Raw genomic sequence first — 26,346 nt, forward strand, 5'->3', positions numbered from 1 at the left:
ATTTGGGATGCACACCGCCACACACATCTGCTGGAGCTGCATGGATGCCCTGCACCATGTGCTGAGGCAGGTCCATCCCAACACTCACAGGCAGCTGCTTGTTGTACTGCAGGGATAACTCAGAGCTCTTAAACTTTCTTTATTCCTGGCTGCAGAGTGTGAAGCTGGAGATTTTGATGCATTAGCTTTTCTGATTTGATTGTGTTGTTTTCAAATTAAAGGAAAAACAAGCTTTAGTATTATTATAGTCCTTTTCTCAACAGCCGTGGTGCATTAATTCAGTCTTCCTTCCTTCCTCTCACAGTTAATTACTCACCCCATCACTGAGGTTAAGATTGTCTGCCAATATGATCAAGTTTCAGAAATAAAATCCTAATCAGAACAGAGTAGCCAGAAGTGGACAGGGCTTTATTTAAGATGCTGACACGGTAACTGATGGTAGGGCTCACCCGTGGACATGCTTGTGTGTGTAATTGCTCACTGCTCAGTTTGTGAATTTTATAGGTAATGTAAAACAGAAAATACTGAGTTTATTACAAAAGATTTTTTTTTTTTTCTCCACATAAAACTCTCTCATTTAATCTGGAAAGCACTTAAAATTCTGTTTTATTTTTGGTAAGCACTATCTATTGAAAAGTGAAAATATCAGAGGGATCACTAGGCAGAATTTGTGAACATTCCAATGAAAAGACAGCACAGTGTCTTCCTTTCATGTTCCAAGGTCTTTGGCAATTGTGCTGCTTTCTGACTGACACTGAAGTTATGTAGAGAGCTTATTCCCAAAGCAGGTATTACACATGGTTATGGTCACAAATACATCCTTGCACAACATTAATGCTAGAGGAGCTCTGAGGCTGTCAGAATTCTGATTTGGTGGGGGGAAACACCACCAAAACCACCTATTTCCTTAAAATATGTCCAAACATTTTAAACGCTGTCAAATAGAGCTGCAAATCACAGAAGATGCAGCATTTCTCATAGATGGTCCTTAAAGATCTGCTTGTGGTAAATTGGCAAGTGATAATGTATGACTACAAAACCCCATGTCTTCTAGTAAATTATAAAAGCTTTTCTTTGATTCAAATCCAATGATAAGTGGCAATCTGTGAGTCTTACTTCTTCTAAAGACCTTCCAAGCAAACACTTAGATTTTTCAATCTCTCCTCTCAATGCCATACTGGAACACAACTGGGAGCCGGGCTTCTCCTCTATAGCAAACATTAGGAATCTTATTGCTATGTGCGTACCTCCCGAGGTGCTGTGGAGAAGCCTTTGCTGGACTGTGATGGGAAACCATTTATTTAGCTCTGCAAGGGCCTGATCCAGTATCACCAGGTGTCTATGGAAAGACTTCCAGGGAGCTCAGCAGATCAGGCTCCAAAACAACCTGCAATAACCTCCGATAGCCTTCTCTGGGTTTCTTTGCTCTTTTTCTCAGAAAGTCATAGCCAAAGCAATCAGCAATATCTGAAGCAGAGGATGTATCATGCTATACATCTTCACAAAACATCTGTATTCTCAGGGGACACCAAAGATTCAGAACACCTATTCTGGGGGCACACAGATGACATCCACTGTTTCTTAATTATGTAACAAGTACTTTTAGGACAGTGTATTCTTGCCAGCTCTGGCAAAGGCAAGCATGGTAACTGTTCTGCTCACAGTATTAAATACACTTTTCTTGCTGTGCAGTGGAAGGATGTGTTTAAACTCACAGTCTATCACTATTCCTGGATAGTGTAGGAGAGTCCAGGAACACTCAAGATGTCTTTTCCTGTGTATATTAACTTGTTCAGAACAAAATAGTGTTCTTAGAAAACAAGAATCTTATGGCAGAAGAAAGTTTCTTTCATGGGTGTGCTACAAGGGTTTCCAAGCAGCTGCTTGTTCATTTGGGTACATGAAATATTAGGTTCAGCCTGCTCACAAGCACAAACACTTAATTTCTTCTCACCGTGGCACCTTCTCTGTGGTCATTTCCACCTGGTTTTGTGATGCTGGCAAGTGCCATACTAGCACAATGTCTTCATTGTACAGATTTTCAGAGGAGAGCTGCAGAGCTCCTGCAACCTCAGTGAAACACCATCTTCTCCCCAGCGCCTGCTGTTGGTCCTGCTTTAGAAGGAACTGCAATGCTAAGGAGTTGTGCTAGTGCCTGATGTGAACACCAGAAGTTTCAGGTGTTGCTCGATGGTTGGTCAACACATTCCTGCCTGTCTGTGGACCATGCACAAGGATCAAAGGGTTGGCTGGGCAACCTTCAGCACACTGAGCTCACCAAAGCCCCAGAAGAGGTATGCTGGGCATTAAGGGTAGGAGGGCTCACCAGTTCCTCACATCAAAACTTCCACTGAAGCCTTTGCTCAAGGCTCAGGTATATAAACCCTTCCAAGCAAGGAGGTCACAGTCCAGGCTCTGAGAGGAAAAAGTGCGAGTGAGAGAAATGGAAGAGGTGTCACTGTTTCAACAGAGATTAGGCAAAATCTAACCCCCATTAATCCTTTAGAGCAGGGCCTCTGGTTTGCTCTTTTTGCAATCTGTTCTGTATTCAAAGCAAGTACATTTTTTTCTGTCACTATACCACTATTGTTAACAACTATAAATGTATTAAAAACACAGGGGCATTTTAGTATGTGTATTGTGCATAAGAAATATTGTTACATGACAAGCTCCAATTGGCAAGTGAAAAGAGGTTTTATTGAAGGAAATAGCAGTAGCAAACAGTGAACTATGCAGAATAATGGTAATTGTTCCTTTAACATTGGCAGCGCACGTTCACTTAATATGACTGCTCCTCTGTCTCTGCCTCATCCAGACCCAGAGGACCTGTTAGACAAGCAGGCAGCCACCTCTCTCTGGGATCAAGCTGTCAATGCAAACTTGCTTTCTTTCTATTTCTTGAAGCTAAGCTATACCCCCAGAGCTCCCAAAGCTTTTCCTGAGTGAAAGCTTTAAAAAAGCTCCATTCTAAATTACATCACACGAGCTGTTCTCTTCAGACTGACAGAACAAAAGCAAGGAGGGGGGGAGGAAATGCCAAAAGTACCATCTGAATGACTTCTGAGTTGCATAGAATAATTTACCTCCTCATGCTTTATCAGAGCAGACTAATGTTGTCTACCTTGCCTACCAAAGCCCCAGCACTGTCCCCTAACTAGCAGAGAAAGTTTGCATCATGTGTGTTTACAGTACAAAAGCAGAGCTGTTGGGTGCAGGCATTTTGCTTGCAACAACAGGGTCATGGGTGCCCCATGAAGAAAGATCATAATGGAGGGCATGGTGCTTTCTAAACTTCATCTTGGGAGATGTGGTCTCTGACACAGCCAGTTCATGGTTATTGGAAGCCTGTGCATGCCTATTGGAAGCCTGTGGATGCCGCACATCCAGGTGGGTGCGCTCATCTGCTGATCAATGACACCCCAATTAATGGTCATGGTGAGGACTGCTGAGGGCCACTGCCAAGATCTGAGAGGTTTCTCAGACTGGCTCCAGCAGGCTCCAATTAAGGATCATCATCAGAAGTCAAGGGAGCAGATAAGCATCACCCACTTCTGCTGTGGCAGAGTGGGAAGCAGATAAATTGGCATCTCTCCCTGTTCTAGAGGTTTCTAGGTAGCACAGATTGATTTGGGAGCCCCTACTCAGGGAAAGCAGCCTCAGCTGCAAAGGGAGGGCCCTATGGACCATCCACCTTCTTTGGCAGACAAATACAAGTAAGAGGAAGAGAGGAAAGTTGCAGACGTTCTCTAGGTAAGGTGCAGAATTAGCAGCCCTTGTAAGGTGTCAGTTTGGGGGTTGCTTGGTCCCAAAGTAATCTACTTAGTGAGACAAGCAGACTTTGTGTGGCTCATAGGCTGACCCTTTTGGGGTTCTTTCTTAATTTTGAGAAGACAGTGGTTATGGGGCTAAGAGCTTTTTATTCTCCTACTCAAAAGCTTGCAGGTTTAGCTTACAGAACTTCTAGGCTTGCTCTCCTGTTTTGAGTAAGCCTTAAAATGTTTCAGCTATTAATACAAATAATAGTCCCATTTTAAAGATGGGCTCAAACAGATGATGAGTCAATACTAAGGCAAAAAATGTTGCTCACATCCCCCATGGAGTTAGAATAATTGTGTTTGCTTTCTTCCATGAAATGTGCTATTTCAGTAGCTGCACAAATGCAGTGCCATGCCTTAGGTGGACACTGTGGGGAGAAGGTAGGGGACTTACCTGAGTCTCCAAGGGGCTGTAGAATGGGGTTGTTCAGCTCTGGAAAACAAGAGTGGGAAAGGAAGACTTCACTAAGCAGAAAAATCTCCTCAGCTGGTGAAGTGGTTTTGTTATCCCCCATAAGATCTAGTGTTTCATAAATGCCTCAAAATTATTGTTATGAGAGCAAAGAGAAAAGTGACTGGAACTGAAGACTTAATCCCCTGATTGACTTCACAAGTATGGAAAAAACTACTCTTAGTAGAAGTTGAGAGATGCCTCTTCCCTTTAAGGATCCAGTGTCCTCTGGCCTCTCACTGAGATGACTTTTTTTCCCTAGGGGACACAATTTTCATATGATCAACACAACGCGTCTTACCCACAGGAGCAGAGGCTGCCTGAGGACCCTGACTCACTAATGCAGTGTTCATCCCTGAACTTCTGAGTGAGTAAACTTTGGCGTTTGCTATTTCTTTTTGGTGGCTCCTGTCTGATGCATCGTGTCAGATGCATGAGGACATCTGGCTAGTGAAATCGCTCTGTCTTGATCCATAAGGCACCATCCTAATGCCCATTAAAGCTGATGGAAATATCTGGCTTCACAGCATACTATATTATCAGGTGTTGTATCTGTTTCCTATGAAAGTCTAAATTAGTCAAAATATTCATTAAAGCGATTATAACTGAGGAAAACAATGGTAATGAACCTGAATACAGACCTCATCACTGTGTGCTTCATTGCATCCCTGTTCCTATCCTACATATGAAGATGCTGGACTTCAAGTTTTTGAAGCTAGCAATGTAAATTATTAAACATAACCACTGTAATACTTTCAGGCTAGTTTTCTGAACCATGGTTTTAGGATATGGTGCGGGTTCAGCTGTCTTTATTTTTCTGTTTCAGCATGGCAATGTTTCCTATGCTTTTACATATATTAAGGTTTTGCACTGCCTTTCACCACCATAGTATCTGAGTGTCTCAAAATCAGTGGAAAAAACAACTTCATGGTATTTGCAGCATGTGCATTTCTCCTCTCCTGGGAGGGGAAGATAGAGGTCTCATCTAAATGACTGAGTACTTGGGTGGTATTGTGATCCCAGTGGATGTGGGATTTTGTGCCACACAGGGATCACTCAAAGAAATAATGTTCTGCATGTTTTCTTCTGTGCATCCGGATCTGAATGCAAGTTGAGGTTTATATGGCAGGCTAGTATTTTAGCACAAGTTGTGTTTGTAATAGTGGCAACTAGAAGCTTGTTTGTTTATAAAATGAGGAAATTATCATCTGGAAATAATTTTCAGACAACAGACAGGGTGCATGGACTTGTTTCAATGCTCCTGATTCAAGCATAGCTGCCCTTCAGCAGTAGATCAATGATCTCCTCATGGCATGGGAACAAGTGTGCCCGTAGGAGAAGGCTTTTGTCTTTTGATGCTATACCACAAGCAAGGTCTGGAGTCCCTGGAGCACTGTCTGAGAAGGGATTAATGTGCTTATGCCACCATGCAGACTGCCTCTAACCTGCAGTGATTCACGCCCTGTAGTGCTCTGGTATGCTGCTAGCTGTATGCTTTGGGGTCATACTTTGTGAATCACTAGTTCTCATCTGGACCAAGGTCCAGAAAGTTTACTTAGCTGTTTATAGCTAACTTTTCTCCTTTATCTCGTATGAGTAAGTGAAGCTTTCTGCTTCCTTTGAGCTTTACCAGAAAGAGAACAGAAATATATGCCTTTTTCTATGTGTTTATTTCAAGCCATGATTCTTCTGGGAAGTGTGATTTGTTTATGTGTTTCCAAAACAAATTAAAATGGTTAAGGCTGCATCTCTGCCAACCTCTTTCTAAGTAGTTTCAAATAGTTTACTTAAAGAGGGATTATTTAGGCTGTCACAGAATATGACGCAGCTCAGAAGTAGCGTCTAGCTTGCACACTTAAGTCCACTGAACATTAGCTTAAGGTGGAAAAATTAAGGTCCACTAGACAGTAGAATCACAAGAGCATGGAGTAATAGTTTTGAGTGTGCTGCATCTGAAGAGAAAAAGAAATTGTTTGACTTTCCCTTTTCTGATGGTACCAGTAAGACTGGAAAAGGCTAGCAACACCAACTGCCTATTGGAGGTAGTGGCTGCTTAAATCCTGCTTGTCCCTCAATCAGTTCTTGCTCTAAGCATTTAATTCTTGTGTGCCTCAATCTCCTGTAAAGTGGGAGCATGTATAGTTCCTAACCATATGATTGTTTCTGTGCTGAATTCAGGTCTATAAGTTAATATGTGCTCTGTAAATGGAGTTTGCAATGTCTTAGGGTCACCTTCTTCAGCTTCAGGAAAAGTCTTAAATGTTTATGCAAACATCTACAGTTATTACAGCTGATGTCTCTAGTTAGCTACAGTAGGAAGGTCAAACTTTGGAGGCTGTAGTTTCTTTACAGCCTATAGGTTTCCCCCTCCCATGTCCGTTTTCTACTCTTGCCAGTGCCTTGCCTTCTGTTCAAAGGCATTAATGATAGCAAATAAAGCTAAAGATCCTTGTTATAACAAGGTAGTTGTTTATTTTTTAATCAGAGCATATGCTTATGCCAGAGTTGGCATGAGGAATCCGTGTATGTGTGTCTGATTGGGGCATGCTAAGCTGATCATTTGTTAGTGCATTACATATAAATTTGCCTTTAGTTATACAATTTACTGGGAGGTTCATATGAACATTGGTAATCTAATTTTTGTTTGGAGGTGATGGAAATAACAACAATGGGGAAATAAGGCTATTGCCATGTGTGCTGAATTGTGGTTTGGTAGCAGCCGTTGTCTTGTAGTTAAGTGGCCATCAAAACCTTTCTGGGGGTGGCAGTAAATTAAAACAAATCTTCAGAAAATATCAGTTTTCAAAGAGTAAAGAAAGATGCAGCAATTATTGTGACACAGGTTTGCAGTCTGTTTCTGATTATCCTTTTGGCTGGAGAGTTAGGATTTCTAATTGTAAGGTGAAGGAATCCTTTTTATCTATCTCTTGCCTCCTAATCCTATGCTAGACAGTATTGTTTTCTGCGCCTTTTGTGTTCTGGGGAAGGAGACAATCTCTGGCTCATGCGAACATCTTGTTAAAGTCTGCTGAGGATTAGGGGGTGTGACAGTTTTCTTGCTGAGCCTTTTTATTGGGGATTTTTATGCCTGCTTTTCTGGGAGGTCTTTGAAATGTCTTTTATGTAGCAATCATTTCACTCTTTCTTTGTTGCCTCAAATGTTGAGGCTGTATTCTTCTCATCTGTTTCTGTTTATATTCCATACTAGCTGGTCATAACAGTTTAGCTTGAAACTATCATCATGCCGTGTGCTTCTGAACCGCAGGAGTGTTGCAAACTGCTCTAGGACAATTGCAAATTTGAGCTTTATTTTAGGGTATCTGAAGCTTTAGCATGGTTGCTTAGTATGAAATACAGTTAAAGAGGTTCCAGATGAAAAACAGCAATCTAGGAGTTGGACATTTCAAGTGTCCACAGCTAGATATAAGCATTTAAAGATGCTCCGGTTATAATAAGTCTCCCTTAGGGTGGTCATCATATCAGCCATAGCTGGTATGATAGGTGTTCAGCCTGGCCTGAACAATGACAATAATCAATGGCAGAGATAAACCTGCCCTGCTGGCAAGTCAACCCATCTTGACAGAAGAGTTTAAGCCCAAAAAATAGAAAGAAATTCGCTTTCCCCTAAAAATCTGAAAAAAAAAAAAAGGCAAGCTGGCGATTTCACATTTCAGTCCCAGAAGGCGCTGGGGTTCGTCAGTGTATTTTGTTTCATAAAATTTTCGTTAAACCAGTGCTTCTGTCTTGAGTGCCTATCTTAGGACACATGGACTTCTCATATCTTTGAGATGGTAAGCACATGATTGCTGATTTCCCACAGATCTTATTTCTGATGCTAAGTAAGCTCAAGAACTCACTGGGGAGATCCCAGATTCAGTGTTAAGCAAGGAGCCAGGGCTATGTAGTCTTGCTGATAATGAAGATATCAGCCAGGTATGGAAAAACGGGTTGCACCATCTTCTCTTTTGAGAAGGTAGAGGTAGAAAATGTGTTTTCATGAAATAATTATAAAAACAAATGTGCGCAGGATGCTGTTTCAATTTTTAAATCTAGCTAAACTCTTATTTATTTCACTAAATGGTGTATCATAGCTTTACAGAGGAAGAAGCTGGCTGCTTAGATGTGTATCTTTTGCTCCAATAAATACTTTTGTAAAAGCTGGGGTTTGTCCCTATCAGAAATTTGCCCATGTAACAGCATTTCCATCAACCTCTGCTTGCTGCCTCTCTAGCAGAATTTTTAGTGTCTAAAGCCATATATAATATGGTTCCATTTCACACTTAACCACAAACCTCATTCTTCCAGATATGACCTCAGTTTATTTTATATTGCATGTCTTTTCCTTAAAGTATTTTATACATAGCATAATATGCAATGATACGGCACTGATGTTTATCAAAATTGTTTCACACTGTACTTATTTCTATTCCTGTCTTTTGGATCAAGTACAATACAGCTGCAGACTAGTATCACCTTTTAAAATATGTTTAATGTGTTTATTTTCTTACCACATTTACTCCATCCACTGACTTGTTATATGGATTATATTTAATGGGAATCTTGTGGGACTATCAAAGGGCATTTATTTTCTATTGAAATAACAATTAAGATAACACACAAACTAATATAGTAATCAAATAAACCTGACAAATAACAAAAAACTTTTTTAAAGCTGCAGAGGCATGCTAACAAATCTATTTGATCAATATATGGGATGTGAAAAAAGAGGAGACAAGATTGACTGATGAATAAAATGGAACTGACACAAATAGGCTGACAGCCAGTCGCAAGTCTCTTTAGGGCAAATGCAATTAACTTAGAATAATAGACTCAAATTTGATGGTTAGAAATGCATTTTTATTAACAATCACAGCCTGAATCATTATGCACTCTTATGAATAAAATTGTAGTTATACTGAAAGTCTGTGTATACATGTATGCATGTACCTACAAAAAAGCCTTGTTGGAGAGCTTTATTTTTGTGACAGAATAGCTGCATGAGACTTCTACTTGTGCATGCTTCATATTTTAAATCTAAATACTCAAACCAGTGATATAAAAATCACATATATGGTATGCTAGTATCAGTGGTAAGGGCAATAAGCATCGGTCCCAGGACTGCTTGTTCTTTTGGGATGTGAAATTGCAATCAGGGATTTACAGATTTCATTCCGAGGCAAAGAAGTCATTACTAGAAACATAAGCTCATTCTCTTTACTTTAATAGCTATTTTTAATCATTCATTTAGAAAATACATGATCTATTTATTGTATAGATAGTGCATTTCTATTGGCATTCCATTTTCATGCTTTTTTTATAATCCTTTTTAACAAATTATTTTATTAAAAGAAGATTAGAATTAGCTAAAGGAACCTAACAATTTTTGAAAATGCTACTCTTGAGAAAGGGTATTTCCCATTATTAACAGGTAGGCAGTATTAAAACTTTAAAGGGAGGGAAGATGTTTAATTGCTAATGTGTCCTTTTTCTTTTGACCTTCATTGCAGAGGCTGATTGCTATTTGTAAATTACTTTCAAAATTATTAATCTCATTTAATTTCTGAATAAATACATAATCTTCTTTTTTTTGCCCCCAAATCCTTGGGATTTAGGTATGAAAGAGCTGCAGATAGGATATGTTATGGTGCAGACATTTCTCATTTGTGGGAAAAGATAAATTACACCACTTGATGCAGAGAAATTCTACATGGTATTAGCAAAGTATAACATGAATATGAAACTGTGATACCTGAAATGCTGCTTAAATATCTTGAGAAAAAGGTGTAATGGTAGGAAGTAAAACTGCACTGGAAATTAATTAAACCCAGTATTCTCCAGCTTAGTGTCCTTGGTGGGCCACTGACTGGCCAGGGACGGGATAGCAGCAAAACATAATGCTCTGTAGTTGCCTACGAATGGAGAAGCTGGTGTAAAGCATCATTGTGGTTCTCAGTTTCTGGGGTTGCTGAGCCGCATCCAAGAAGCGATCACACTTGGGTTTTCTCCACTTCAAAGGTGGTTTTAATCCCCCCTATTTCCCAGAAGTGAGACATTGTGCAGATGTACTGGGAAGGCAGAAGGAAGAAGCCCATGAAACCATTGAGATCAGGGACAGTGTGTGGCTGGGGAACAGATTTTTCTGGTAAACACCTGATGTCTGGGGATTTTTTAGGCTGCCGTTTTGGTTTTCTGCCTCTACTTAGCCTTAAAGTCATTGCCATGAGGGAAAAACTTCCCAGATACTCCAAAGGTTGCTGGAGACATTCCAGCTTCGCCCCCCCATCCCCCTAATCTGTTCTGCAGTCCACCACAGCATTTCCTGAGCTAGCTTCTTTAATAGCTGGTATTGCCTATTCTTAGAATAAGAGAGGTTGATCACATGTTGTTCTAGCACCACCAAACCTGTTGTGTGCCTAAAAATGGAACATTACTGTCAGGTCTGGCATAGTTGTTTTACTTTGAGCGTTTTGCAGGAATTTCTGTCAGACTTGAACTGCTAAAGATTTCTCACAGAACTGCATTTGGTGTAGAAGGAGTCTGAGTAGTCAAATTTACATTATCTGCTCAATTTCTCCTTACCATCCCTATAGATATGTCACTGGAGACCAATGGAAGAGAAGTTACTCCTTGAATGTGTTGCCAGAAAAAGAATATGTGCTCTTTTATGACCACAGTTACTTAATATTTTAAATGAGAAACAGGTCTTAAAATAACTTGTATGAAAGCTTTAGTAGGTAAGCAGACCAAGGAAGAAAGACCAGATGATCTGCTGATTTAAACGGGGACAATGTCTTTGTAGCTGATGCAAAACTAGTACAGGGGACTGGGTCTGTGGGCTCAGTTCTTTCATCTTGTTGATTTTTAGGCTAGTGAAATACTGATGAGCTCCACACAGTGCTGCTTGATGTATGGTGATGTAAGAAAGGAGGCTCAGGCCCTGTGTGATGAAATTCTCCACTGATGTAATCACCCAACCAGAACAGGAATGACTCATTCTATCCATAAATATCTTGGGGCCTGTGTCTGATCGCATTTAAATTTGTTCACACCAACCTCATCTCATTTGCTTGAATGGGCTTACTCCTGAGTTAGAATGATACATGTGAGAGAAAATCCAGGCCCTCAAAAATCAAATCATAATTAGTTTCTCTTAATAGCAGCTTTATTTAAAAAAAAAAAAAAAACTGAGATCTTCCAAAAATTATATTAGAAAGCAAAAGAAGATACTTTTAAGTACATCAGGCTTTTTCTTAACCCGGCAACGGTAGACTTGTTGGTGATGTATCATACTTACAATATGTTTCTATTGGCACTCAGGTTCCTGATTTTTATATTCTCTTTTCAGAAGTTATTTTACTAAAAGAAGATTAGAACTAACAGAATGTAACTACCAGGTCTTGAAAATGCTTATTCTGAGAAGGCTATTTTTGTTACACTCCATCTTAAACCTTTTCAAGTTCAGAACTCTGATTTCACTATTTCATGCTCCCAAAATATTAAGATAACAGTACCTTTGGTTTGCAGTTTTCTCAGTTTTCATCTTCTACTAAAAGGGCTTGGCCAAGATGTTCTTGATGAAATAAAAATACTTTTGCTTTACTTCCCATTCACCTCATCCTCGAGCAGGTGCCAATCAATCTGCAGTAACTGTTCTGCTACCTGAAAGGCATTCATATATAGAAACACCAGGCCAGCCTCTGTTGTCATGGCATGGAAAGCCAAAAATAGATGACATGATAATGTATTTATTCCCATGAAGATTTCTGCAGCTATGTGAAGTCTTCAGATAAGCAGGTTCTAATGTTAGAAATGAATAGTGTTGGAATGAAGAATCTAGACTATAATATAAAAATAGTCTAATGTATATGTTTGATTAGAAAGGGATAGATAGACATATCTGAATATTCATCATTCCCTGAGTGATGAAAACATGTGCCAGCAACTGATCCTCCATGGTAGGTATATGCTCTTTCCTTCTTTTAGTGTGGTTGGAAAGCTACAAAACAGTAAATTGCTTACAAAAGCCATATTTGTAGCTTATTTAATTGCATAGCACTAGTTTGCTGTGTGATTCAAGGCTATCCTGAAGGCTTAGTTGCACTAGATATCATGTTGTTTTAGTGCCACTAGCATGGGGGAAGATGAAATCTTTTAAAGAGAAGGAACAGTGCCAGAAAGGATTACAGATGATGCATCTGGAAAAGACCTCCTAATTCAACTAGTCCCAGCCTGCATAACAAGAATATCTCTGTAGGCTAACCCCTTAGGTGTTTTCCCTCTCATTTCTTCTTAGACACCATCAAGTGACAGTGCCTGAAACGTTTCCTGAGGCAGAGCATTGCCTAATCATCCTTGCTTGGAAGATATTTCCCTACCATCCAAGTTATGTTTTTTTTTCTTTTCCCAAGTAAGTACGAGGGCAGGTGTCCCGCTGTGGAAGTGGAAAGATACGTAATAGGGTAATTCCAAGTGAAGTAAAACAGTTAGCACTGCAGGCTCTTCAAAACTTGATTTTTTGTGGAATAATTTGCTTCCCACCCAGTCTTGGTGGTGCTGCTTATTTACGCTTTTCTTCACAGTAAAGGATCGCATTTCATTCTACATTGTGTTTTTCTAAAGTCAAATTGCTCTTAAAGACACCACAGTAACTGTCATTTTAGTTAGCATCTAAATTTGCTAAGATTTGATAGACATTTTATTTATAATAGGTAGTGTCAGTGATAGAACAAGGGATAAATTCTGCTTTAGCTTTTATGACAGCACTAATAAAGTTCTCTGACTCCCAGATAACATCTAACAGGCCCTATACTGCACTACAATTATGGTTAAGACTCAGCTGGTGGTTATTGTCCAGTAAGCATCCAACATATTTTAGTAGCATGTTAGTCAAAAGTTAACTGTAGTGACTGGTGATTTCTGACCTGACCATAAATCTGTCAAACTAGATGCTCAGTGCAGATAGAGTTGAAGTGTTCCTGTCCCTGAAAACTTGAGGTCTGTGTAGGTAGCTGAATCATGGTGATTTTGTGGATGATAAGCTGCTGTGTGGACATGGCTTTTTGGGTTGGTTTGTTTTTTTTTCTGAAGAGGAAGCCTAGGAATAGCCAGGTACCAAGCTTTGCTCTTTTGAGTATTAGATGGATAGTAAAAAACGTATTTTTCTCCAGTTGTAAATAGTCTTAGTTTTAACCTTTATCACTTCTAGGTCTTAAAAATCCTTGTTTTGTTTTCTTCTGTAACCAGGGAGATGACTGCATTGATTCACTTTCTAGGTGGCTTTCCAGCTGTGTATAGTGTATCTCTTTAAGTCCTTTAGGTTCAGTTTGAATTGTTCATGAAATAACACTTAATAATTTTAGTGAAACTTCTAACGTTCTCCCAAGAGAAGGTGAATTTGTGAGGGCTGCCATTATGCGTCTCTTCAAACAATCTCTCCCAAAATATTAAGGAAGGAAAACCACAAAATTGCACTAAAATGGCAAAACCCACCTATATAAAATGTTGCATTCTCGTGAAAGTAAGCAGAAGAATTGTAACTCCTTTGGTATTCAGAATAGTCTATAGAGTTTTGTGATTTTGGAGAGCAGGCTAGTCCAGTACAATTATCCTGTCTGACTGGAGCTCATAGAACAGCCGTCAGTAATTTTTCTTTCAGAGGGATTTATTCTCTGCTGCATTACTGAATGCAGTCAAAAGCCACTGCATATCAGGAGCGGCACCCAATCTTTAAAGATAGGTGCTGCTCCCTGAAAGCTAAAGGGAGTTTTGCCACCGACTTTGATGAAAGTAGGAACAAGCCCTTTTTTACAACCTAAAGCAAGTAGGTTAGAATTATGAAGAATGATTATTTAAAATAGCAATGATGTAATATCAGTGTCAATTCCATTATTTTAACAGATGTAAATTTGCTCTGCTCTTGAACTCTGGTGAATTTTAATGGCAATATTAAAGAGATACTATTAAGACTACTTAAAAGAACTATTTGTAAAAAATGTCTCCACTTCGGGGGGGGGGGGGGGAGTTTAAATTGCTTTTTTATTCAGTCTTCACGATTATTTATTTGAATGGTTTTGTATAATACAAATTAATATGTATTAGAAGCTGAAAGATCACAGGATAATTCCAATAGGCATTGGATGTGGGAGAGCTTTCGCTATTTAGACAAAGCAAACAGACTTCTTATCCAGCCATAGTTTAGGTACTGTTCACAACAGGGCAAAGAAAGATTTTATTATGTACGTTATGAACAATGTAGATAAAGAAATTAGCTGCAAATAAGTTGTCTAAATAACTTTAGAGTAAATTTACATACATTTCAAGGCTAGTTCCATGTTAATACCTCAAGTGTTGTACCTGGCTGATGATCACTAATGTCATTTTCCTGGCAGTCAAGGGAGTTGAGGACTCAGAGATATTTGCAGGATCTGGTTCTAATTTTACATGCAACTTGCATTCCAGTGGGACACCAATGGGAGAAGGAGGTCGGTGTGGCCAAAAAGACCTCTTAAATCTGATGTACGAGGCTGTAAGCATTGCTGTCTCAAAAATGTTGTATTTTCTGGAGGGAAAGTTTAGTTGTTTTAAAGCCAACTCTAGGGCCACAGTCCAGAGCTCATAAAATTAAATGGAAGATTTTGAGCAGGCTGGCATTGTACAAACTAGGTTATCAAAGGCCAAAAAGAAGGTGCTTCCACTTGTTTTTCTTTTTTTTTTTTTTTGGTAAGAGAATTGGAAGAGTAATAAAACAAATACTAGAAAATAAGACTGAGAATCAGGGAAAGACAGATTCCAATAATTCAGTACTGGCATTTTTATTAAGGGCTCAACCTTTCTGTCATTAAAATCAATGGCAGCCCTTTATGATCTTTACCTCATCTACAGCTACTAATTTTGGGTACTACAGTTACTTCTGTTTATTTCTTGGGAAGCTGCAGAGCTCATCTTCATTAAGTGCTGGGCACTGGCAATTGCAGTCAAGGGTCTCAGCTAGTGGGAAAGCTGAATATCTGAGCATGAGATATATCTAATGTGTATATCTAATTTAGCATTGGGTATAGAAGTTTGCTTTGTTACTGTCTCAATCTGCCTCAGTTCCTCAGGGTAAGTGATGGCATAGGGGAAGATGAAGCAAACCTGGAAAGTTGGGAACTGAACTGTTCTGAAGTTTAAAAATCCCTTTCATGGAGCAAATAGGTTCCAATTTAGTGGTTAATGGCTGAAAGGGTTTTGAGATTCCCAAATAAAAAGTAAAAATTGTCAGATACTTTTTAACCTGATAAAGAAAAAGTGCCTGAGCAGAGCTGGACATTGTGAATTATTTGATCTAGCAACTGTTTCCTCTAAGTATTTGAGTATAGTCTGAGAATGCATTCTTGGAAGTGTTCAGCTTTGATCCAAGACGAATTGTCTCTTTCCATTAGTTTTTATTTCCTCCTCTTGCTGCAGACAGACCAGAATATTACAAAGGGCAAATCCATGAAACTTTTCCCAACTTTCCCTCAAGGAGTAAAGCAGGCTTTTTCATCTTAAAATGACAGTTTTTCAGTTGTGCAAAAACTGCCTTTCATTTCTATAAAAGCCACCACATTGTAAAATCTAGTCTGACTTATTGTGGCAGGAGAGAAGGTGAGGGTGTATTTAACTTGTAGCATGCTTGTGTAAACTTGCATACAATAGATTTAGACATTACTGTGTATAAATATGATCTCCATGGATGGAGAGGGCTTTTTCCCCCTAATGCTTCTTGCTGTTATGTCAGGGTATAACAGTGTTCTCTGTATTGTGCAACAAATCGCAGTGGTCAGCTGCACAAGGCACATCTTGGCTGCCAGGTCACCTAGTTTTGACATGTGTGACCACGAGCAGGGTGCTCAGCACAGCCTGTTTGTAGCACATTTTACCAAAGTAACTATAGCTCAGTATAAAGTTTTAAAGCACAGGCAAACTTGGAAGAGATCTCCTGCCAGAATTCAAACCCTGCTCTGCCAGTCTGCTTGTAACTTACTGGTACAGTATACATGGTGCTCTTGAGATTAATAACTATATAATCCCATATCCCACAGTCCATTACCACACAGTGTTCGAAACATTTCCCATTAACAAAACACAGTACATGCAGGTAAAAATCAGTGCATCTCATTAAAAAGAGGGGGGAGAATGGAAAATATGTATCGTATTAAAGCCAAGTTTTGGGCTCTTGTGCAAAGTTTGAGGGGAAAAATGTATTTCTCCAGGTGGTGTCTCAAGTGGAGGGAAGGATAAAGTTTCTTGGCTACACTAGCAATTAGAAGCAAGGCAACACTATATCCAAGATGTGGCCTCTAATCTAGGCCAAAGCATTCTTCATCTTTCTCTTCTATCAGAAGCAGATTCAGCAATATGCCTAAGCACAGGCCTAACTTCAAGCATATGAGTAATTCTAGTGACTTTGTTCTTGAAATCTTGGTTAAAAGAATCATATCCAAGGGTTTTCTTTTGTCAGTGTTGCACAGGTTGTTTCAGGTTGCACAGCAACCCATAAAGTTCTGTGCTCTGATTTTCTTCAACAGTAATAACTTGTGTGTGACAAAGAGATGAAGGTGGGGCTAAAATATGGGGGGATTGAACCCTTGGGAAAAATAATACAGGAAAACAGTATGTGATGAATACATGCATTGCAGACCCATGACATGAAAAGCAAACAGGCCAAACCACTCGAACCTTTGTGTGATATAATCTTTTCTTACCATTTTATAGGAATGCTTGAGAGAGAAATTAGTACTGCAAAATACCATTGGTGTAAATGGAAGAGAAACGCTGGCATTGTTGATTTCAGTGAGCAGCTTATGCTCTCTCTGTCTTCAATGCTCACCCTCTCTTGAACCATCTTATGACTGGACACAGAAAAGCAGATGTTCAGTTTGTATACTGGGTCTAGGAGGGAGCTTGGTAGTTGCTATACACTCTGCCTAAAAGAGGAGATCCAAGAGAACCAAAGTCCTTTCATTCTTGTGAGTAAATAAACAACTTTTATCTACTCTTTCACTCCTTGGGCTGAAATAATCAAAACCATAATTCAGTGGGATTTTTTTTTTTTATGAAAGCAGCTCTACTGGGTGTAGATTTATAGAATTGTATACACCTTTTTTTTTTTTTTTTGATAAATGCAAGCATGTGGAGGATCCAAGCAGGTTTCCTACCATTCAGTCTACCTGGGATCTTTTTACCTCACTATTAATGTAGTGTTTCTGGAAAGTTCTTTAATCTATGGAAAAAAATAGCCAAAGAAATTATAAACTTGGAATGGGAGGTCTGTTGGTTTTCTGTTCACATAAATTACCTGCAAAACACACTTGGCCCTTAAAGGGCTGTGTTGTGGGAATAATTCCCCTGGCAACACAGCACCACATGTTTCTGCTAGCCCATGCACTCTGTGCAGCTGCACGACGTATCACATAACACCGTCAACTGCAAGCACACTAGCTTGCCATTCCAGTGGGGCTCCCAAAACTGTAAATAGCAATAGGCAAGAAAACTCCCTGAGACACAGCACTCTCTGTGGGACCATGAATGCTGGAGCCAACTGCCCAAGCCTTGCACTCAGTGCAGGAAACTTGACAGGTGGCCATGCCTGGCCCAGGGCACTTGGTTTGTTTCAGGCTTTTGCTGTTATTGCATAGCCTGGTCTTGAGCTGAGAGCCTGAATGTCTGCCATCATGGCTAAGAGGTTGCTGCGGCTTATGTGGGGGCTGAAGAAGTGCTGCATCCTGCAGACCTAAGGCCAGGCTCCTTGCAATGTGCTGAGAACAATTGGGGTTCCCAAATCCTCTTGCTGACATTGCACTGAAAGATCTCTCTACAGGCTGAAGGGATGTACTGCGTGCACAGTGAAGGTTTTATTGTTAGTTCTGATAAAGTTTTAATGGCCCAAACTCTTTAATTGAGAAAAGCCATGACTACCTATTTAGAACTGTTGTATGATCCATGCTCAACTTTCCCAGTACCTACCCTCCTATGTGGTGGTGTGAGCTCACCCTGCCCACATGTGATGTCCGCATGACATCCTGAAGCTCCTGCTGTGTTTCTACCTTGTCCATCTTACCCTGTCACTAGGTAGCCCAGGTAATACCTACCCACAGTGATAAAAACCAGACGAGGGCACTACTATAGAGCCAGGAGAGCTATCTAGCTGTGGGAGGTGTAACACTTGACCAACACTTCTGTAAGGTTCACCAGGTTATGAAGCAGGAAAGCATGAAGAAGAAATGTTGGACACTGATTTACATCAGTACTGGGATACAAATAAGGATGTGCTCTCCTGTCTGTCTCTTTGCCTCTGCCCTTCCTCAAACTCAGCTTCAGAAAGTTGCATGTGAATCACTCCAGTGTTTCCAGTAGTAGTTGTCTTAGCCAGCAGTAGACCCAAATCTTCAACCTGAACCTCTTTGGGTGACTGCACTCTGGCCGGTGCTGTTAAAGGTGTTCAAAGATAAGAAATGGCAAATGGTAGTGACTTGGTCTGTGCAACTTTGAAGAGGACTTGCCCTAGTATTGCTGGTCAGCAATAAGAAATGCTGGGAAGAGGAAAATCCTATGTATCCAGTGTCTGCCCTGCATACAATAGAGAGTACAGGTCTCTTTCTGGACACTCCACATCCAAGTAGGCAGGAGGTAGGTGGAGTACAACTAAAATCTGCCAGAGCCTTGGATCTTCTCCCCTGAGCTTCCTGTAAGAGTAACTGGCCAGGCATAAGACAGAAGATAGTTACGCCTTTCTAGCTCTATAGGAGCATACCTTTGGTGAAGAAGTGGAGGAGTGGTGCTGTGTTTGCTGAGGCTTCTGGAAGGCAGATGGAAGCCAAGGGAAGATCAGGTTACATCCTGGTCCAAAAGGAGCTACCAAGACACGTGCATTTTGTTTTCAGAATGTTGATAAGAATCTACTACTATAGTTGTCATTCGTTGCTCACTTATCTGACAAGATTTTGTTTTATGAAAATGTTCACAGATTAAAAGAAAAACAAATTTGGAAAACTATGACATTTTACATATAAAACTGTTTTATTTTGTGTGAAATTTAACTGAAATGATCTTAATGATCAGTGAAATGCTGGGTTTTCCTTTCTTTTCTCTTTTAGCCTGGTCTCACACAGGCATATTAATGATTATTTGTCAAAGTCACACTGTTTGCTTACAAGGTACGAAGGCTTTTTAGACACTATAATGACAGCTTTTGATTCACTTGATAATATTTAGAATAAGCCATAAAAGCCAATCTCTGAACGAACAGACCGCTTTTATTGCCTTTTAGTGCTATTACTGCTATCATAAGTGGTAAATTGGCCTAATGCAAGTAATACTGCTGTGTCATGCTGTAAAAACTGCTGCTTAGTTTTATATTTTATTTATTTTTCATAAAAAAAAAGGCATGGAGACTGTTCTATCCCTCTACAACTGTTGGTGATTTCTCCAAGTGAGAGGTGGGGCAGCTTCCTCTGGTGTTTGGACTCTCTTTGCTCAGTGACATAGCATGGCTGATAACAAAGTTAGGACCAAGTGTGTGAGTCAATTGAATATCTACCTGAAGCTCACAGATTATTTAAATCATAAATAAACTAGAAAAAAAAAATCATTGCTTGCTGAAATGGGTGTATTTCAAATACCTTATGCTAGATTTTTTTTAAATGTCTCATAATAGCAATAGTATTTGTTTTAAATAGTAAGCATTTAAACTATCTGAAGGCAATACATTTGGTCACAACTTCATCTAATCAGAATGACTACCAGGTGCCATAGTTGCTTTTATTATGTTTCTACTGACTTCTGCCCCTCACTATCTCATCTATTGTTTTGCCCACTCTTGAAATATAAACATGTATTTCAGAGATTTAAAATTCCAGTAACATACAACCTCTATTTTTCTTTTAATTAGTGTGTGGGGGGGAAGGTTATTGCATAATTTTATTTAGCTTCGTAGTATGTGAGGGAAATTGTTGAGAAGCAAAGCAAAACAGAAGGAGCTCAAATTGATTTTTGGATTTCCATTCTTTTATCTTTCCCTTCTTTCTCTTTGCTGTGAACTCTTTTCTGTCAGGAATACGGACTAATTTGTCAGCCATGATGTAAGTTTAGGACCAGCAGTTGACACAGATGACATGTCTGTATGATAGTCCTAAGAAGCATTAAGATTCAGCTTGATTTGGGTCAAATTCAGAATTGATATACATGTAATAGCATGTATTGCCCAGCTTATTAAGCTTCTGTTAACCAATAAGAGAGAAGTTGTGATTTGGTTTAGTATTTACTACTTTGGATTCAATGAGTGTACAGAGCAAATGCAGCAGGGTGGAAGGCTGCAGGATCAGCATCTGATAGAAGTGTGTTACATGAAGAAGCCCTACAAAACTGAAACTGAGGATGTACTCTGGTGCTTTTCCTCTAAATTTATTCCTAAGGCCTATTTAGTAAGAGTGAGTCTCATGCAGAAAGCGAGCATGAAGTGTGGGTTAAGAGAGTAAAGTTAACCTTGAAGACCATTTTTCTGACTGTCGACACACAACTCTGAAACCCTAGGAAGTCTAGAGATAGGAAATATCAGTCTGAATTTAGCTTTAATGGTGCATAATAAGAACATGTGGTTGGGGCTTCTTTATCTGAGAACCAAGAGTGAGGCAACAAAAATAAATGATTCCTGTTTGGGGGGGGAAAGTGTAGTACATTTTAAATTTAGCTGAAACTTGATTATTTTAAAGCCAAATATAACTTCATCATGCCATAATATATGGCCATAAAAAAAAATTAGTCTAATGAAAGAGAAATGTCTGAGTAATAATCACTCGTCTAACTGAATGCATGCTTGAAATTATATTTATTTTCAATATGTTGTGGAAACAGGAAAAATCATAATCCAACTCTAATTTTGGCATCAAAGTATTTGTGGATACATGATAGCAACATGTTAGTTGCCGTGGTCATGTATCAAAACAGACAATTAGGTGTTAAAAGGGCTTAATCCCTTTTTAAAGACAACTATCTTTACGATCACACAGCTGAAAACTCTTCTCTGTAAATCTGCTGCCTGATGATTTTGCTTCAGTAGGAAGATATTGATTTGACCTGCATTTAAAAAACTCAAGTGATCTTATTTACTCAAAATATGCGCTTCTGCTTTTAAATTACAGGTGCAGTGGTATAGCCAAATTGTATTCCTATCTGCATCTCTGATGCAATAACATTTTCTTTCTTTCAATACTGCATGCAAACATATTTCAGCAAGAAGAACATAATTTGTCAGTAATCAGTTCTCGGATGTCTCAACACTACGATGGCAATGTTTGTGTTTTTCTGTAGAGCAGTGCATCTATTTCTCTATCTCTGGATCCTACTGATGTTTTCAGGCAGAATTTTTTCCTGCACATATTTCGGTACTGTGTACATTCGTTTATGTGTGAGAGAAGAAAATATTATCATGTTTAACTGCTACAATCATAAGCACATTAAGTAGACAGATAATAAACAATCCATCTGAATTTATGATTAAGTTAATTGTCTGTGTTTTTCTAACATGTTTATTCAGATTAAAGACTGAAATTAGAATGAGACTATATAATTAAGAGACCTTAAGAGACTGTGTGATTCCCATAAAATAAAAATTAATTTAGTTTAGGGGGATAGCAAAGATCTCTGCAACACTTAAATGTCGCTTAGATGGTGAAGAGGCCTTGTGCAATTCTCTTCAAAGAGATGAATCTCAGTTGTAGAAAGAGCTATCAAGAAACTCATGTGACATTGAGGGCTTCAGCACCTAATTTTTGCATATGCCCTTCTGCCCAGCAGGCACCAGACTCCCAGATCCAACTTTCTGTATAGCCTACATAGAGGATTGGGTAACTAGGAGCAATAAGCTAATGAAAGAGATGAGGAAACATGAAGAATTTAAGTGGGAAAACTATTAGATGAAATAGGGAGAAGGGACCACCCCAATGTACGTATGGCTTTCCCACTTGCATTGGGGACTTCCAACAGCTGCTCCTGAGGCAGAGCAGGAGATGCTCTAGTCTTTTCCTACCTATGAGCGAGATAGCTGCTGGTGGGAGCAGCTGGTGGATTGAGTATAGCCCAGTCTCAAAACACTCTCTGGCTGCTCTCAGCAGTGTGTTGAGACCACTTGTCAAAGGGTTTCTACCTTTTACTGGATAGTTGAATCTCTAGCAGGAGCTAGAGCCAATTTCCTGCCCTTCATGCAGGTGTCTTGACTGTTGGGCTGTAGTGTGCTTTTTTCTCTCTGGACCAACCAGCTTTAAGTAGTCCACCCATAGGCATTTAGGAATCTCCTAACCACAATATTACATAGAGTATCTGATAGCTGGGGTTGAGAGTTTCCTTCTGGAAGGTGTGAATTGGAGTCTTTTCAAGCAACCATTTGCTCTCAGCACAAATATGAAGTCACAAGAACTACTTACTAATCACTAAACTGTTCTGATAAGGAGTTTATGTCCAGTATTTTATTATTAGACATTTAGGGTAGTCACTCCTAATGTCTAAATATCTTCCCATTTGTATTTAATTCTAAACAGTTATTTCAAAAATAGATGGAAAAATAATTCCTTTGAATCTCAGCTAACAATGAACATTAAAACTAATTCCACTTTTGATCTTCCTCTCAACTTTTCCTGTAATATCTTCCATCAGCAATAGACAACCAGCATGGCCAGGATTTAGCCCATCCCACTGTGTTTTGTTTTGAGTACTTATAAGTAGTTGTATTTTGGAGAATGATGGCAAATATTCAATGAGATGAGGGGATGCCTATTTTTTCACAACTTAATTATTCTTAGTCTAAATATTTAATTGAACCCCTTCAATAGTAAGGGCTTTCTCACACCTCTGTGACTGTCAGTCTGGATATGTGTATCAGTGTATATATAATCTTACAGGCCTATAAAACACCTTCTGAAAATGTCATGAAAATGGCACTGAACTGCTCACACCCATCTTTATCCTGCCTTCAAGCTCAGGGTAAATCAGGCCTGCACAGTGGTGGTCTTGATGGGATTTCTATCAAGGAATTAAGTTTTATAAATGACCTAAATGCTCATTAATGGGTTTTTAATGTCTGTTTTTTCATAGTTTTTAAATATCTAATACAAAATTAGACACAGAGGTCTTACTGTCTCCCTCCAGAAGAAACTGGTTATAACACAGAGGACATTTGTATTACTACTCCAGATTAGACAGAATACTAATAATAACTAATTTTTTTGAGCTTCCAGAAATTCAGGGTAAAGTTCACAAAAAAAAAACCAATGTTGGGCTCCATTTACCTTGAAGACAGGTAAACCACTCTGAGAAGGGAATACATGTGTTGGAATCTAAAGCCAACAACAGCCTTAATGGGGAGCAGTTATACATACAGTCAAACATTGAAAACTATGAAGCTTCTGAAATATTTAATAGCTTTTATTAGTACTGAATTTTCTTTACCATCCAGGTTACTTAATTCTATTCAGTACAGGCAGCTTTCTAGCTTGTGACACCTTATATCTAGGAGACCAATTTGGCATTTGACCCTTCCCTTTATGAATTGAAGTGGTTAAAATAAGGCATGTTGTTTCATTGCTTCTGCCTCATTGATGCCCTAAGATGATTACAGGTATCTCTATTAAACATAGTGGGACAAATGAAACCTTTTGCAAGCCAATGCAGCTCAGTTAATTAAGCTTTAATGGAATTAATCACTGCTTTGATACTGACCCTTAGGCTAAGATTTTCTGTGCACCACAGTTTGCCGTCATAAGTAGGAAGAGTTGTGGAAGCCCTTGGATATGTATATTCTGTCCTAGCATGTCTATTGCTGTGAAAGTCAACTACTAATGAGGGTCTATATTGTTGTTCCATCTTTTCTCTACTGATGCAACTGAGGGCAAATTTCTGAATTTTTGCCCAACTACAGTAAAGAATAGAATTGGTCTGGAATGCTTCCAGGGGTGAATGAAACAGGTCTTCCCCAGCGTTGGCACTTGAATGAAATAGACTTTCTTCTTCCTTTGCAGAACAAATTTACTTAAGGCAATCAAAGCTAAATAAACCTTCACTTAAATTTTTGCAGTCGATATCTAGCAGAGAAGTATAACTTTAAACTTAACCCTATCACCCAGAGAAGTGTCACTGTCTTTACTGTACATCCATTCCACTTTTGTGGCAGTATTCAAAGTCTTATATCTCCAAGGGCCCTCCAGTTCAAAGATCAAGGACCACTCAGCTTATAAAACTATAATTAGGAGTGGTGAGCTGGGACCATTGCAGATTTCATATACTCCCTCTGCATTGGAAGAGAGTCTTTAAATCTGCTGGTTTACAACTTAAAGGAAGGGTTGTCTTGATTAATTCATTTGGTCATAGTCCTGAAGCTGACAGGGCATCTTCCAGGAATTTGAGCCCCCTGGGATCCTTGTCATCAGTTTTTGAATGCTTTTTCTTTTTGTATGTGTGTGTGGTGTTCTTATCTGGAAGCAGTCTGCTTGGATTTCAGCATTCATCTTATAAGCATTTTGGCATTTTCTGTTACATGAAGCTGAGAGGTATTTCTTTGTTATCAGTCCTCTATAAAGCATTTCAATCCAATGCCTTAATTCAGGCTGGAAAAACAGTGAAAAAAGCAAAATTCAGGAAGCAAGTGTCCAAATGTGTATGTAAAACTGCATTCACTGCCTTTGGAGTTTTTACAAAGGAATTCTAAAAATGGCATTTAGCTCCCTTAATGTAGGGCTGAAAGCTGGATCAGAACTCTCACCTGAGAATAATCTCATAAGTGCAAGCCTTGTACTTTTACATCAGCATCTACAAACCGGGTAAAACACTGTCAGGTTGTGAGAACTGGGAAATGCCCTGCGTGTCCCCAGGACAACTCTCCTGCAAAACCAGCCTCATGGCATCATGTCCTTCCTGTTTTATTACTACTTGTAAAAGTATCTTAAAGCCCCTGAGTAACCAGTGAGAGGGGCGTATTGGGGAAAAGACATTTCTGAGTGCTGAAGTACAGGTTTTGCCATTACCCCCGAGGATATAACTGAAGAACCAAGCGGTGGGATGTTTTGGTATGGTGCAGTTAGGAATAGCCCCCTGTATTGGATTTCTGGGAGGTACCACTAAGAAATGTGGCACAACCTCACCCAATGGAATTACTTTTGCAATGAGATATTGAGTAATGTGAATAATGTCACTATGGCCAGCTCTATGATAAGAGTAGATCTTCCTTTTCATATGAACTGAAATGGAGAAATATAATCCTGAACAGAGGCTCTATTTACCACTTAAGCCCTATTTTATGGTTTAAGTGCTGACCTTGTATTGACCCTCAGTACAGGGCTGAATTTCACCCTACAGCAAAAATCTGCTGGCTAGAGCAGTGGATTGAAGAAATTGGGGCTAGACTTTTTACTATTTTCAAGACAATGAAAACATGCTTATTTTAGACAAAAAAATGTTTCTAATTTATGAGAATTTTAGTGCAGAAAGGGGCTACTTTGGAGAAAGTCTTGAGATTAGAATTTCAGTTATATTTTTGGCAGGAGAGCAAGGAAGGCATTTCATTAACTTTTCACTGGAAGTTATATATGGAGGGCATTTGTGTACACAGCTGGGCAGCATAAAACAGGAGGGCTTTGTGTGAAAATATCCTGAAATGAAATTTCATTTCTGTGCAGCTTGGATCTGCAGTTCCTGGGCTGCTGTGGCTGGTTTTGGATGAAGCCGTAGGAGGGCAGTGTTAGGCCCTCACACATTTTCTTTTGCAGTTGATGTAGAAATAGTGAACAGACCACTGCTGGTCCCTGTGCAAAATCAGTGTCACCTTTTACAGCTTTATGTCAGTCAGATAAGCTCCTGCCTGCTCCCACGTATCCATATGGCTGTAATCATCAAGTGATACCAAAAGATTCGTTTGTAGGGAACTCCAAAAGCCACATGCTGAGGCTGGTGTGAATTTAGCTCTGCTTTGACCTCTCTTCCCTCCAGATGGCTGCTAATCTGGCACTAAATCACCACCATGGTGGAAAGAGGCCCTGGTCCATGTGGAAGAAGCATCTTTGTGCTGGTAGCTGT

General features: G+C 39.4%; 1 protein-coding gene and 1 long non-coding RNA gene across 3 annotated transcripts in view; one reads left to right on the plus strand and one right to left on the minus strand.

The window, feature by feature from the left end:
- MDFIC2 (MyoD family inhibitor domain containing 2) overlaps positions 1–26,346 on the minus strand; it is a 51,414-nt gene that overhangs the window by 20,162 nt on the left and 4,906 nt on the right. The window lies entirely within an intron of this gene.
- On the plus strand, positions 3,625–26,346 carry LOC134169605 (uncharacterized). Its single transcript, XR_009966941.1, has 3 exons — positions 3,625–3,750; positions 4,529–4,633; positions 26,260–26,346. It is a non-coding gene; the product is annotated as an uncharacterized LOC134169605 (long non-coding RNA).

Source organism: Pezoporus occidentalis, unplaced genomic scaffold (assembly GCF_034315485.1).
Source record: "Pezoporus occidentalis ecotype Australia unplaced genomic scaffold, CSIRO_AGI_Poc_V1 ctg35, whole genome shotgun sequence".
Classification (NCBI taxonomy): domain Eukaryota; kingdom Metazoa; phylum Chordata; class Aves; order Psittaciformes; family Psittacidae; genus Pezoporus; species Pezoporus occidentalis.